Raw genomic sequence first — 17,132 nt, 5'->3', positions numbered from 1 at the left:
ACAACTGCTCCAACAACAACCACAACTGTCTCCCCAACAACTACCACAATTGCACCCACAACAAACACAGCTGCTCAAACAACTACTACAGCTGCTCCAACAACAACCACAGCTTCGCCAACAACAACTACAGCTGCCCCAACAACAACCACAGCTTCCTCAACAACAAAAACAACAACACCCTCAACCACAGCTGCTCCAACAACAACCACAGCTGCTCCAACAACTACCACAACTGCACCCACAACAACCACAGCTGCTCCAACAACAACCACAACTGCTCCAACAACAACCACAACTGAGGCCACAACAACCACAGCTTCGCCAACAACAACTACAGCTGCCCCAACAACAACCACAGCTTCCCAAACAACAACAACAACAACACCCTCAACCACAGCTGCACCCACAACAACTACAGCTGCTCCAACAACAACCACAGCTGCACCCACAACAACCACAGCTGCTCCAACAACAACTACAGCTGCTCCAACAACAACCACAACTGCTCCAACAACAACCACAACTGAGGCCACAACAACCACAGCTTCGCCAACAACAACTACAGCTGCCCCAACAACAACCACAGCTTCCTCAACAACAAAAACAACAACACCCTCAACCACAGCTGCTCCAACAACAACCACAGCTGCTCCAACAACTACCACAACTGCACCCACAACAACCACAGCTGCTCCAACAACAACTACAGCTGCTCCAACAACAACCACAACTGTCTCCCCAACAACTACCACAATTGCACCCACAACAACCACAGCTTCCCCAACAACAATAACACCCTCAACCACAGCTGCACCCACAACAACTACAGCTGCTCCCACAACAACCACAGCTGCTCCAACAACAACTACAGCTGCTCCAACAACAACCACATCTTTGCCACCAACAACAACAACAACACCCTCAACCACAGCTGCTCCAACAACAACTACAGCTGCTCCAACATCAACCACAGCTTTGCCACCACCAACAACAACAACACCCTCAACCACAGCTGCACCCACAACAACTACAGCTGTTCCAACAACTACCACAACTGCACCCACAATAACTACAGCTACTCCAACAACAACCACAACTGCACCCACAACAACCACAACTGAGGCCACAACAACCACAGCTGCTCAAACAACAACCAAAGCTTTGCCACCAACAACAACAACAACAACACCCTCAACCACAGCTGCTCCAACAACAACTACAGCTGCTCCAACAACAACTACAGCTGCTCCAACAACAACCACAACTTCCTCAACAACAACAACAACGACAACAACTCCCTCGACCACAGCTGCTCCAACAACAACTACAGCTGCCCCAACAACAACCACAACTTCCTCAACAACAACAACAACAACAACAACTCCCTCAACCACAGCTGCTCCAACAACAACTACAGCTGCCCCAACAACAACCACAGCTGCTCCCACAACAACTACAGCTGCCCCAACAACAACCACAGCTTCCCAAACAACAACAACAACAACACCCTCAACCACAGCTGCACCCACAACAACTACAGCTGCTCCAACAACAACCACAGCTGCACCCACAACAACCACAGCTGCTCCAACAACAACTACAGCTGCTCCAACAACAACCACAGCTTCCCCAACAACTACAACAACTTCCTCAACAACAACAACAACAACAACTCCCTCAACCACAGCTGCAACCACAACAACCACAGCTGCTCCAACAACCACTACAGCTGCTCCAACAACAACCACAACTGCTCTAACAACAACCACAACTGTGGCCACAACTGCAGCTGCTCCAACAACAACTACAGCTGCTCCAACAACAACCACAACTGTCTCCCCAACAACTACCACAATTGCACCCACAACAACCACAGCTTCCCCAACAACAATAACACCCTCAACCACAGCTGCACCCACAACAACTACAGCTGCTCCCACAACAACCACAGCTGCTTCAACAACAACTACAGCTGCTCCAACAACAACCACATCTTTGCCACCAACAACAACAACAACACCCTCAACCACAGCTGCTCCAACAACAACTACAGCTGCTCCAACAACAACCACAGCTTTGCCACCACCAACAACAACAACACCCTCAACCACAGCTGCACCCACAACAACCACAGCTGCTCCAACAACCACTACAGCTGCTCCAACAACAACTACAGCTGCTCCAACAACAACCACAACCGTTGCCCAAACAACAAGAACCACAACTGTTGCCCCAACAATCACAACAACTCCCTCAACCACAGCTGCTCCAACAACAACTACAGCTGCTCCCACAACAACCACAGCTGCTCCAACAACAACTACAGCTGCTCCAACACCAACCACAGCTTCCCCAACAACAACAACACCCTCAACCACAGCTGCACCCACAACAAGTACAGCTGCTCCAACAACAACCACAGCTTTGCCACCACCAACAACAACAACACCCTCAACCACAGCTGCACCCACAACAACCACAGCTGCTCCATCAACCACTACAGCTGCTCCAACAACAACCACAACTGCTCTAACAACAACCACAACTGTGGCCACAACTGCAGCTGCTCCAACAACAACTACAGCTGCTCCAACAACAACCACAACTGTGGCCACAACTGCAGCTGCTCCAACAACAACTACAGCTGCTCCAACAACAACCACAACTGCTCCAACAACAACCACAACTGAGGCCACAACAACCACAGCTTCGCCAACAACAACTACAGCTGCCCCAACAACAACCACAGCTTCCTCAACAACAAAAACAACAACACCCTCAACCACAGCTGCTCCAACAACAACAACAACTGTGGCCACAAGTGCAGCTGCTCCAACAACAACTACAGCTGCTCCAACAACAACCACAACTGCTCCAACAACAACCACAACTGAGGCCACAACAACCACAGCTTCCCCAACAGCAACAACAACAACAACTGCACCCTCAACTACAGGTGCTCCAACAACAACAACCGCTGCTCCAACACCCACAACCACAACTGCGCCAACCACAACTGCCGCCGTAACAACAGCCACAACTGCACCAACAACAACCACAGCTGCCCCAACAACAACCACAGCTTCATCAACAACAACAACAACAACAACAACTCCCTCAACCACAGCTGCTCCAACAACAACTACAGCTGCCCCAACAACAACCACAACAACAACAACAACAACAACAACAACAACAACAACTCCCTCAACCACAGCTGCTCCAACAACAACTACAGCTGCCCCAACAACAACCACAGCTGCTCCCACAACAACTACAGCTGCCCCAACAACAACCACAGCTTCCCAAACAACAACAAAAACAACACCCTCAACCACAGCTGCACCCACAACAACTACAGCTGCTCCAACAACAACCACAGCTGCACCCACAACAACCACAGCCGCTCCAACAACAACTACAGCTGCTCCAACAACAACCACAACTGCTCCAACAACAACCACAACTGTCTCCCCAACAACTACCACAATTGCACCCACAACAAACACAGCTGCTCCAACAACAACAACAACTGTGGCCACAACTGCAGCTGCTCCAACAACAACTACAGCTGCTCCAACAACAACCACAACTGCTCCAACAACAACCACAACTGAGGCCACAACAACCACAGCTTCGCCAACAACAACTACAGCTGCCCCAACAACAACCACAGCTTCCTCAACAACAAAAACAACAACACCCTCAACCACAGCTGCTCCAACAACAACCACAGCTGCTCCAACAACTACCACAACTGCACCCACAACAACCACAGCTGCTCCAACAACAACCACAACTGAGGCCACAACAACCACAGCTGCTCCAACACCAACCACAGCTTCCCCAACAACAACCACAGCTGCTCCAACAACAACTACAGCTGTTCCAACAACAACCACAGCTTCCTCAACAACAACAACAACAACACCCTCAACCACAGCTGCACCCACAACAACTACAGCTGCTCCAACAACAACCACAACTGCTCCAACAACAACCACAACTGTCTCCCCAACAACTACCACAATTGCACCCACAACAAACACAGCTGCTCAAACAACTACTACAGCTGCTCCAACAACAACCACAGCTTCCCCAACAACTACAACAACACCCTCAACCACAGCTGCAACCACAACAACCACAGCTGCTCCAACAACCACTACAGCTGCTCCAACAACAACCACAACTGCTCTAACAACAACCACAACTGTGGCCACAACTGCAGCTGCTCCAACAACAACTACAGCTGCTCCAACAACAACCACAGCTTCCCCAACAACAACAACAACACCCTCAACCATAGCTGCAACCACAACAACCACAGCTGCTCCAACAACAACTACAGCTGCCCCAACAGCTTCCTCAACAACAAAAACAACAACACCTTCAACCACAGCTGCTCCAACAACAACAACAACTGTGGCCACAACTGCAGCTGCTCCAACAACAACTACAGCTGCTCCAACAACAACCACAACTGCTCCAACAACAACCACAGCTTCCCCAACGGCAACAACAACAACAACTGCACCCTCAACTACAGGTGCTCCAACAACAACAACCGCTGCTCCAACACCCACAACCACAACTGCGCCAACCACAACTGCCGCCGTAACAACAGCCACAACTGCACCAACAACAACCACAGCTGCCCCAACAACAACCACAGCTTCATCAACAACAACAACAACAACAACTCCCTCAACCACAGCTGCTCCAACAACAACTACAGCTGCCCCAACAACAACCACAACTTCCTCAACAACAACAACAACAACAACTCCCTCAACCACAGCTGCTCCAACAACAACTACAGCTGCCCCAACAACAACCACAGCTGCTCCCACAACAACTACAGCTGCCCCAACAACAACCACAGCTTCCCAAACAACAACAACAACAACACCCTCAACCATAGCTGCAACCACAACAACCACAGCTGCTCCAACAACAACTACAGCTGCCCCAACAGCTTCCTCAACAACAAAAACAACAACACCTTCAACCACAGCTGCTCCAACAACAACAACAACTGTGGCCACAACTGCAGCTGCTCCAACAACAACTACAGCTGCTCCAACAACAACCACAACTGCTCCAACAACAACCACAGCTTCCCCAACGGCAACAACAACAACAACTGCACCCTCAACTACAGGTGCTCCAACAACAACAACCGCTGCTCCAACACCCACAACCACAACTGCGCCAACCACAACTGCCGCCGTAACAACAGCCACAACTGCACCAACAACAACCACAGCTGCCCCAACAACAACCACAGCTTCATCAACAACAACAACAACAACAACAACAACTCCCTCAACCACAGCTGCACCCACAACAACTACAGCTGCTCCAACAACAACCACAGCTGCACCCACAACAACCACAGCTGCTCCAACAACAACTACAGCTGCTCCAACAACAACTACAGCTGCTCCCACAACAACCACAGCTGCTCCAACAACAACTACAGCTGCTCCAACACCAACCACATCTTCCCCAACAACTACAACACCCTCAACCACAGCTGCACCCACAACAAGTACAGCTGCTCCAACAACAACCACAGCTTTGCCACCACCAACAACAACAACACCCTCAACCACAGCTGCACCCACAACAACCACAGCTGCTCCAACAACCACTACAGCTGCTCCAACAACAACCACAACTGCTCTAACAACAACCACAACTGAGGCCACAACAACCACAGCTGCTCCAACACCAACCACAGCTTCCCCAACAACAACCACAGCTGCTCCAACAACAACTACAGCTGCTCCAACAACAACCACAACTGAGGCCACAACAACCACAGCTGCTCCAACACCAACCACAGCTTCCCCAACAACAACCACAGCTGCTCCAACAACAACTACAGCTGTTCCAACAACAACCACAGCTTCCTCAACAACAACAACAACAACACCCTCAACCACAGCTGCACCCACAACAACTACAGCTGCCCCAACAACAACCACAACTGCTCCAACAACAACCACAACTGTCTCCCCAACAACTACCACAATTGCACCCACAACAAACACAGCTGCTCAAACAACTACTACAGCTGCTCCAACAACAACCACAGCTTCCCCAACAACTACAACAACACCCTCAACCACAGCTGCAACCACAACAACCACAGCTGCTCCAACAACCACTACAGCTGCTCCAACAACAACCACAACTGCTCTAACAACAACCACAACTGTGGCCACAACTGCAGCTGCTCCAACAACAACTACAGCTGCTCCAACAACAACCACAGCTTCCCCAACAACAACAACAACACCCTCAACCATAGCTGCAACCACAACAACCACAGCTGCTCCAACAACAACTACAGCTGCCACAACAGCTTCCTCAACAACAAAAACAACAACACCTTCAACCACAGCTGCTCCAACAACAACAACAACTGTGGCCACAACTGCAGCTGCTCCAACAACAACTACAGCTGCTCCAACAACAACCACAACTGCTCCAACAACAACCACAGCTTCCCCAACGGCAACAACAACAACAACTGCACCCTCAACTACAGGTGCTCCAACAACAACAACCGCTGCTCCAACACCCACAACCACAACTGCGCCAACCACAACTGCCGCCGTAACAACAGCCACAACTGCACCAACAACAACTACAGCTGTTCCAACAACAACCACAACTGTGGCCACAACTGCAGCTGCTCCAACAACAACTACAGCTGCTCCCACAACAACCACAGCTGCTCCAACAACAACTACAGCTGCCCCAACAACAACCACAGCTGCTCCAACAACAACTACAGCTGTTCCAACAACAACCACAACTGTGGCCACAACTGCAGCTGCTCCAACAACAACTACAGCTGCTCCCACAAAAACCACAGCTGCTCCAACAACAACTACAGCTGCTCCAACACCAACCACAGCTTCCCCAACAACAACAACACCCTCAACCACAGCTGCACCCACAACAAGTACAGCTGCTCCAACAACAACCACAGCTTTGCCACCACCAACAACAACAACACCCTCAACCACAGCTGCACCCACAACAACCACAGCTGCTCCAACAACCACTACAGCTGCTCCAACAACAACCACAACTGCTCTAACAACAACCACAACTGTGGCCACAACTGCAGCTGCTCCAACAACAACTACAGCTGCTCCAACAACAACCACAACTGTCTCCCCAACAACTACCACAATTGCACCCACAACAACCACAGCTTCCCCAACAACAATAACACCCTCAACCACAGCTGCACCCACAATAACTACAGCTGCCCCAACAACAACCACAACTTCCTCAACAACAACAACAACAACAACAACAACAACAACTCCCTCAACCACAGCTGCTCCAACAACAACTACAGCTGCCCCAACAACAACCACAGCTGCTCCAACAACAACTACAGCTGTTCCAACAACAACCACAACTGTGGCCACAACTGCAGCTGCTCCAACAACAACTACAGCTGTTCCAACAACAACCACAACTGTGGCCACAACCACAGCTGCTCCAACAACAACTACAGCTGCTCCAACAACAACTACAGCTGCCCCAACAACAACCACAGCTTCCTCAACAACAAAAACAACAACACCCTCAACCACAGCTGCTCCAACAACAACCACAGCTGCTCCAACAACTACCACAACTGCACCCACAACAACCACAGCTGCTCCAACAACAACTACAACTGCTCCAACAACAACCACAACTGAGGCCACAACAACCACAGCTGCTCCAACACCAACCACAGCTTCCCCAACAACAACAACACCCTCAACCACAGCTGCACCGACAACAACCACAGCCGCTCCAACAACAACTACAGCTGCTCCAACAACAACCACAACTGCTCCAACAACAACCACAACTGTCTCCCCAACAACTACCACAATTGCACCCACAACAACCACAGCTGCTCCAACAACAACAACAACTGTGGCCACAACTGCAGCTGCTCCAACAACAACTACAGCTGCTCCAACAACAACCACAACTGCTCCAACAACAACCACAACTGAGGCCACAACAACCACAGCTGCTCCAACAACAACTACAACTGAGGCCACAACAACCACAGCTGCTCCAACACCAACCACAGCTTCCCCAACAACAACCACAGCTGCTCCAACAACAACTACAGCTGTTCCAACAACAACCACAGCTTCCTCAACAACAACAACAACAACACCCTCAACCACAGCTGCACCCACAACAACTACAGCTGCTCCAACAACAACCACAACTGCTCCAACAACAACCACAACTGTCTCCCCAACAACTACCACAATTGCACCCACAACAAACACAGCTGCTCAAACAACTACTACAGCTGCTCCAACAACAACCACAGCTTCGCCAACAACAACTACAGCTGCCCCAACAACAACCACAGCTTCCTCAACAACAAAAACAACAACACCCTCAAACACAGCTGCTCCAACAACAACCACAGCTGCTCCAACAACTACCACAACTGCACCCACAACAACCACAGCTGCTCCAACAACAACCACAACTGCTCCAACAACAACCACAACTGAGGCCACAACAACCACAGCTTCGCCAACAACAACTACAGCTGCCCCAACAACAACCACAGCTTCCCAAACAACAACAACAACAACACCCTCAACCACAGCTGCACCCACAACAACTACAGCTGCTCCAACAACAACCACAGCTGCACCCACAACAACCACAGCTGCTCCAACAACAACTACAGCTGCTCCAACAACAACCACAACTGCTCCAACAACAACCACAACTGTCTCCCCAACAACTACCACAATTGCACCCACAACAAACACAGCTGCTCCAACAACAACAACAACTGTGGCCACAACTGCAGCTGCTCCAACAACAACTACAGCTGCTCCAACAACAACCACAACTGAGGCCACAACAACCACAGCTTCGCCAACAACAACTACAGCTGCCCCAACAACAACCACAGCTTCCTCAACAACAAAAACAACAACACCCTCAACCACAGCTGCTACAACAACAACCACAGCTGCTCCAACAACTACCACAACTGCACCCACAACAACCACAGCTGCTCCAACAACAACTACAACTGCTCCAACAACAACCACAACTGAGGCCACAACAACCACAGCTGCTCCAACACCAACCACAGCTGCTCCAACAACTACCACAACTGCACCCACAACAACCACAACTGCTTCCCCAACAACAACCACAGCTGCTCCAACAACAACTACAGCTGTTCCAACAACAACCACAGCTTCATCAACAACAACAACAACAACACCTTCAACCACAGCTGCACCCACAACAACTACAGCTGCTCCAACAACAACCACAACTGTCTCCCCAACAACTACCACAATTGCACCCACAACAAACACAGCTGCTCAAACAACTACTACAGCTGCTCCAACAACAACCACAGCTTCCCCAACAACTACAACAACACCCTCAACCACAGCTGCAACCACAACAACCACAGCTGCTCCAACAACCACTACAGCTGCTCCAACAACAACCACAACTGCTCTAACAACAACCACAACTGTGGCCACAACTGCAGCTGCTCCAACAACAACTACAGCTGCTCCAACAACAACCACAGCTTCTCCAACAACAACAACAACACCCTCAACCATAGCTGCAACCACAACAACCACAGCTGCTCCAACAACAACTACAGCTGCCCCAACAGCTTCCTCAACAACAAAAACAACAACACCTTCAACCACAGCTGCTCCAACAACAACAACAACTGTGGCCACAACTGCAGCTGCTCCAACAACAACTACAGCTGCTCCAACAACAACCACAACTGCTCCAACAACAACCACAACTGAGGCCACAACAACCACAGCTTCGCCAACAACAACTACAGCTGCCCCAACAACAACCACAGCTTCCCAAACAACAACAACAACAACACCCTCAACCACAGCTGCACCCACAACAACTACAGCTGCTCCAACAACAACCACAGCTGCACCCACAACAACCACAGCTGCTCCAACAACAACTACAGCTGCTCCAACAACAACTACAGCTGCCCCAACAACAACCACAACTTCCTCAACAACAACAACAACAACAACTCCCTCAACCACAGCTGCTCCAACAACAACTACAGCTGCCCCAACAACAACCACAGCTGCTCCCACAACAACTACAGCTGCCCCAACAACAACCACAGCTTCCCAAACAACAACAACAACAACACCCTCAACCACAGCTGCACCCACAACAACTACAGCTGCTCCAACAACAACCACAGCTGCACCCACAACAACCACAGCTGCTCCAACAACAACTACAGCTGCTCCAACAACAACTACAGCTGCTCCCACAACAACCACAGCTGCACCAACAACAACCACAGCTGCTCCAACAACAACTACAGCTGCTCCAACAACAACGACAGCTTCCCCAACAACTACAACAACTTCCTCAACAACAACAACAACAACAACTCCCTCAACCACAGCTGCAACCACAACAACCACAGCTGCTCCAACAACAACTACAACTGAGGCCACAACAACCACAACTGCTCCAACAACAACCACAACTGAGGCCACAACAACCACAGCTTCGCCAACAACAACGACAGCTTCCCCAACAACTACAACAACTTCCTCAACAACAACAACAACAACAACTCCCTCAACCACAGCTGCAACCACAACAACCACAGCTGCTCCAACAACCACTACAGCTGCTCCAACAACAACCACAACTGCTCTAACAACAACCACAACTGTGGCCACAACTGCAGCTGCTCCAACAACAACTACAGCTGCTCCAACAACAACCACAACTGTCTCCCCAACAACTACCACAATTGCACCCACAACAACCACAGCTTCCCCAACAACAATAACACCCTCAACCACAGCTGCACCCACAACAACTACAGCTGCTCCCACAACAACCACAGCTGCTCCAACAACAACTACAGCTGCTCCAACAACAACCACATCTTTGCCACCAACAACAACAACAACACCCTCAACCACAGCTGCTCCAACAACAACTACAGCTGCTCCAACAACAACCACAGCTTTGCCACCACCAACAACAACAACACCCTCAACCACAGCTGCACCCACAACAACTACAGCTGTTCCAACAACTACCACAACTGCACCCACAATAACTACAGCTACTCCAACAACAACCACAACTGCACCCACAACAACCACAACTGAGGCCACAACAACCACAGCTGCTCAAACAACAACCAAAGCTTTGCCACCAACAACAACAACAACACCCTCAACCACAGCTGCTCCAACAACAACTACAGCTGCTCCAACAACAACTACAGCTGCTCCAACAACAACCACAACTTCCTCAACAACAACAACAACGACAACAACTCCCTCGACCACAGCTGCTCCAACAACAACTACAGCTGCCCCAACAACAACCACAACTTCCTCAACAACAACAACAACAACAACAACTCCCTCAACCACAGCTGCTCCAACAACAACTACAGCTGCCCCAACAACAACCACAGCTGCTCCCACAACAACTACAGCTGCCCCAACAACAACCACAGCTTCCCAAACAACAACAACAACAACACCCTCAACCACAGCTGCACCCACAACAACTACAGCTGCTCCAACAACAACCACAGCTGCACCCACAACAACCACAGCTGCTCCAACAACAACTACAGCTGCTCCAACAACAACCACAGCTTCCCCAACAACTACAACAACTTCCTCAACAACAACAACAACAACAACTCCCTCAACCACAGCTGCAACCACAACAACCACAGCTGCTCCAACAACCACTACAGCTGCTCCAACAACAACCACAACTGCTCTAACAACAACCACAACTGTGGCCACAACTGCAGCTGCTCCAACAACAACTACAGCTGCTCCAACAACAACCACAACTGTCTCCCCAACAACTACCACAATTGCACCCACAACAACCACAGCTTCCCCAACAACAATAACACCCTCAACCACAGCTGCACCCACAACAACTACAGCTGCTCCCACAACAACCACAGCTGCTTCAACAACAACTACAGCTGCTCCAACAACAACCACATCTTTGCCACCAACAACAACAACAACACCCTCAACCACAGCTGCTCCAACAACAACTACAGCTGCTCCAACAACAACCACAGCTTTGCCACCACCAACAACAACAACACCCTCAACCACAGCTGCACCCACAACAACCACAGCTGCTCCATCAACCACTACAGCTGCTCCAACAACAACCACAACTGCTCTAACAACAACCACAACTGTGGCCACAACTGCAGCTGCTCCAACAACAACTACAGCTGCTCCAACAACAACCACAACTGTGGCCACAACTGCAGCTGCTCCAACAACAACTACAGCTGCTCCAACAACAACCACAACTGCTCCAACAACAACCACAACTGAGGCCACAACAACCACAGCTTCGCCAACAACAACTACAGCTGCCCCAACAACAACCACAGCTTCCTCAACAACAAAAACAACAACACCCTCAACCACAGCTGCTCCAACAACAACAACAACTGTGGCCACAAGTGCAGCTGCTCCAACAACAACTACAGCTGCTCCAACAACAACCACAACTGCTCCAACAACAACCACAACTGAGGCCACAACAACCACAGCTTCCCCAACAGCAACAACAACAACAACTGCACCCTCAACTACAGGAGCTCCAACAACAACAACCGCTGCTCCAACACCCACAACCACAACTGCGCCAACCACAACTGCCGCCGTAACAACAGCCACAACTGCACCAACAACAACCACAGCTGCCCCAACAACAACCACAGCTTCATCAACAACAACAACAACAACAACAACAACAACTCCCTCAACCACAGCTGCTCCAACAACAACTACAGCTGCCCCAACAACAAACACAACAACAACAACAACAACAACAACTCCCTCAACCACAGCTGCTCCAACAACAACTACAGCTGCCCCAACAACAACCACAGCTGCTCCCACAACAACTACAGCTGCCCCAACAACAACCACAGCTTCCCAAACAACAACAACAACAACACCCTCAACCACAGCTGCACCCACAACAACTACAGCTGCTCCAACAACAACCACAGCTGCACCCACAACAACCACAGCCGCTCCAACAACAACTACAGCTGCTCCAACAACAACCACAACTGCTCCAACAACAACCACAACTGTCTCCCCAACAACTACCACAATTGCACCCACAACAAACACAGCTGCTCCAACAACAACAACAACTGTGGCCACAACTGCAGCTGCTCCAACAACAACTACAGCTGCTCCAACAACAACCACAACTGCTCCAACAACAACCACAACTGAGGCCACAACAACCACAGCTTCGCCAACAACAACTACAGCTGCCCCAACAACAACCACAGCTTCCTCAACAACAAAAACAACAACACCCTCAACCACAGCTGCTCCAACAACAACCACAGCTGCTCCAACAACTACCACAACTGCACCCACAACAACCACAGCTGCTCCAACAACAACTACAACTGCTCCAACAACAACCACAACTGAGGCCACAACAACCACAGCTGCTCCAACACCAACCACAGCTTCCCCAACAACAACCACAGCTGCTCCAACAACAACTACAGCTGTTCCAACAACAACCACAGCTTCCTCAACAACAACAACAACAACACCCTCAACCACAGCTGCACCCACAACAACTACAGCTGCTCCAACAACAACCACAACTGCTCCAACAACAACCACAACTGTCTCCCCAACAACTACCACAATTGCACCCACAACAAACACAGCTGCTCAAACAACTACTACAGCTGCTCCAACAACAACCACAGCTTCGCCAACAACAACTACAGCTGCCCCAACAACAACCACAGCTTCCTCAACAACAAAAACAACAACACCCTCAACCACAGCTGCTCCAACAACAACCACAGCTGCTCCAACAACTACCACAACTGCACCCACAACAACCACAGCTGCTCCAACAACAACCACAACTGCTCCAACAACAACCACAACTGAGGCCACAACAACCACAGCTTCGCCAACAACAACTACAGCTGCCCCAACAACAACCACAGCTTCCCAAACAACAACAACAACAACACCCTCAACCACAGCTGCACCCACAACAACTACAGCTGCTCCAACAACAACCACAGCTGCACCCACAACAACCACAGCTGCTCCAACAACAACTACAGCTGCTCCAACAACAACCACAACTGCTCCAACAACAACCACAACTGAGGCCACAACAACCACAGCTTCGCCAACAACAACTACAGCTGCCCCAACAACAACCACAGCTTCCTCAACAACAAAAACAACAACACCCTCAACCACAGCTGCTCCAACAACAACCACAGCTGCTCCAACAACTACCACAACTGCACCCACAACAACCACAGCTGCTCCAACAACAACTACAGCTGCTCCAACAACAACCACAACTGTCTCCCCAACAACTACCACAATTGCACCCACAACAACCACAGCTTCCCCAACAACAATAACACCCTCAACCACAGCTGCACCCACAACAACTACAGCTGCTCCCACAACAACCACAGCTGCTCCAACAACAACTACAGCTGCTCCAACAACAACCACATCTTTGCCACCAACAACAACAACAACACCCTCAACCACAGCTGCTCCAACAACAACTACAGCTGCTCCAACAACAACCACAGCTTTGCCACCACCAACAACAACAACACCCTCAACCACAGCTGCACCCACAACAACTACAGCTGTTCCAACAACTACCACAACTGCACCCACAATAACTACAGCTACTCCAACAACAACCACAACTGCACCCACAACAACCACAACTGAGGCCACAACAACCACAGCTGCTCAAACAACAACCAAAGCTTTGCCACCAACAACAACAACAACAACACCCTCAACCACAGCTGCTCCAACAACAACTACAGCTGCTCCAACAACAACTACAGCTGCTCCAACAACAACCACAACTTCCTCAACAACAACAACAACGACAACAACTCCCTCGACCACAGCTGCTCCAACAACAACTACAGCTGCCCCAACAACAACCACAACTTCCTCAACAACAACAACAACAACAACAACTCCCTCAACCACAGCTGCTCCAACAACAACTACAGCTGCCCCAACAACAACCACAGCTGCTCCCACAACAACTACAGCTGCCCCAACAACAACCACAGCTTCCCAAACAACAACAACAACAACACCCTCAACCACAGCTGCACCCACAACAACTACAGCTGCTCCAACAACAACCACAGCTGCACCCACAACAACCACAGCTGCTCCAACAACAACTACAGCTGCTCCAACAACAACCACAGCTTCCCCAACAACTACAACAACTTCCTCAACAACAACAACAACAACAACTCCCTCAACCACAGCTGCAACCACAACAACCACAGCTGCTCCAACAACCACTACAGCTGCTCCAACAACAACCACAACTGCTCTAACAACAACCACAACTGTGGCCACAACTGCAGCTGCTCCAACAACAACTACAGCTGCTCCAACAACAACCACAACTGTCTCCCCAACAACTACCACAATTGCACCCACAACAACCACAGCTTCCCCAACAACAATAACACCCTCAACCACAGCTGCACCCACAACAACTACAGCTGCTCCCACAACAACCACAGCTGCTTCAACAACAACTACAGCTGCTCCAACAACAACCACATCTTTGCCACCAACAACAACAACAACACCCTCAACCACAGCTGCTCCAACAACAACTACAGCTGCTCCAACAACAACCACAGCTTTGCCACCACCAACAACAACAACACCCTCAACCACAGCTGCACCCACAACAACCACAGCTGCTCCAACAACCACTACAGCTGCTCCAACAACAACTACAGCTGCTCCAACAACAACCACAACCGTTGCCCAAACAACAAGAACCACAACTGTTGCCCCAACAATCACAACAACTCCCTCAACCACAGCTGCTCCAACAACAACTACAGCTGCTCCCACAACAACCACAGCTGCTCCAACAACAACTACAGCTGCTCCAACACCAACCACAGCTTCCCCAACAACAACAACACCCTCAACCACAGCTGCACCCACAACAAGTACAGCTGCTCCAACAACAACCACAGCTTTGCCACCACCAACAACAACAACACCCTCAACCACAGCTGCACCCACAACAACCACAGCTGCTCCATCAACCACTACAGCTGCTCCAACAACAACCACAACTGCTCTAACAACAACCACAACTGTGGCCACAACTGCAGCTGCTCCAACAACAACTACAGCTGCTCCAACAACAACCACAACTGTGGCCACAACTGCAGCTGCTCCAACAACAACTACAGCTGCTCCAACAACAACCACAACTGCTCCAACAACAACCACAACTGAGGCCACAACAACCACAGCTTCGCCAACAACAACTACAGCTGCCCCAACAACAACCACAGCTTCCTCAACAACAAAAACAACAACACCCTCAACCACAGCTGCTCCAACAACAACAACAACTGTGGCCACAAGTGCAGCTGCTCCAACAACAACTACAGCTGCTCCAACAACAACCACAACTGCTCCAACAACAACCACAACTGAGGCCACAACAACCACAGCTTCCCCAACAGCAACAACAACAACAACTGCACCCTCAACTACAGGTGCTCCAACAACAACAACTGCTGCTCCAACACCCACAACCACAACTGCGCCAACCACAACTGCCGCCGTAACAACAGCCACAACTGCACCAACAACAACCACAGCTGCCCCAACAACAACCACAGCTTCATCAACAACAACAACAACAACAACAACTCCCTCAACCACAGCTGCTCCAACAACAACTACAGCTGCCCCAACAACAACCACAACAACAACAACAACAACAACAACAACAACAACAACTCCCTCAACCACAGCTGCTCCAACAACAACTACAGCTGCCCCAACAACAACCACAGCTGCTCCCACAACAACTACAGCTGCCCCAACAACAACCACAGCTTCCCAAACAACAACAAAAACAACACCCTCAACCACAGCTGCACCCACAACAACTACAGCTGCTCCAACAACAACCACAGC

At 50.0% G+C, this 17,132-nt stretch overlaps 1 pseudogene; it reads left to right on the top strand.

The window, feature by feature from the left end:
* Nucleotides 1-17,132, top strand: part of LOC147303125 (uncharacterized) — a 53,142-nt pseudogene that overhangs the window by 17,812 nt on the left and 18,198 nt on the right.

The sequence above is a fragment of the Aulonocara sp. 'chitande type north' Nkhata Bay genome, linkage group LG22 (assembly GCF_057382095.1).
Source record: "Aulonocara sp. 'chitande type north' Nkhata Bay isolate Kocher_YH1m ecotype deep benthic linkage group LG22, A_spYH_male_GT1.1, whole genome shotgun sequence".
Classification (NCBI taxonomy): Eukaryota; Metazoa; Chordata; class Actinopteri; order Cichliformes; family Cichlidae; genus Aulonocara; species Aulonocara sp. 'chitande type north' Nkhata Bay.
The sequence above is the reverse complement of the archived record's forward strand: the minus strand, read 5'-3'. Positions and strand labels throughout refer to the sequence as shown.